We start from the raw sequence: 757 nt of genomic DNA, 5'->3' as shown, positions 1-757 counted from the left end.
CCCATTTACAGATGGGGAAATTGAGTCTTGTTAATTACAAAGTTGGGATTTGTTCTTGACTCTGCTCTATTCCTAGTTATCACTTTACCAACATTGTCAAATTTCTGGTCAGAGACTCCGGGCGTGGTTGAGCAGGTCTGTCTACCTCTCAGGCTTTTAATCGTCCTGGTGAACAGTCTTGGGCAGTGGTGCATTTGTGAAAAGGAAATTGCCTGTAAGTTCTCCTTGTGGTCTAACTTCCTTTTCTGCTGTTGTTCCCCCCCCCCCCCCCTACCAACGGACACAGAACCGCTTTCTCTGTCCTTGATGAAAGGCCTGTGCCTCCGTCGCCACTGACTCTTGCCTGGAGCAGGGCCATGGCGTGGTGGCAGTGTCTGGGAACTCAGTGGCCTCTCTCTGATGCTGTTTCCTGACAATCCAAGGGCAGATGAAGGGGCAGGTGGCCAGGGGACAGGGTGAGCTGGGCTTTGGTCAGGCACCGTGGTTGAACCTCAGTCCTCACTCCTCAGAGCCTGCTTTCCGGCCAGTTTTCCTGCAACACCGGACAGGGTTCTGGGAGGCAGCTCTGCAAGAGTCACCTAGAGCTGAGGATCTGAGCAAGGCCGTCTGGCCTTTTTCAGGCCCAGCTTCCTTCTCTACAAACCAAGGGTAATAATAATAATAATAATAATAATAATAATAATAAAACAATGGCTGGTAGAAAACACTTTGAGATTGTTAATTGTTATCAGTATCAGTACCAGACTGCATGTTGAGG

Source organism: Apodemus sylvaticus, chromosome 13 (genome assembly GCF_947179515.1).
Source record: "Apodemus sylvaticus chromosome 13, mApoSyl1.1, whole genome shotgun sequence".
In the NCBI taxonomy this organism is placed as follows: Eukaryota; Metazoa; Chordata; class Mammalia; order Rodentia; family Muridae; genus Apodemus; species Apodemus sylvaticus.
Note: the sequence above shows the minus strand (reverse complement) of the source record.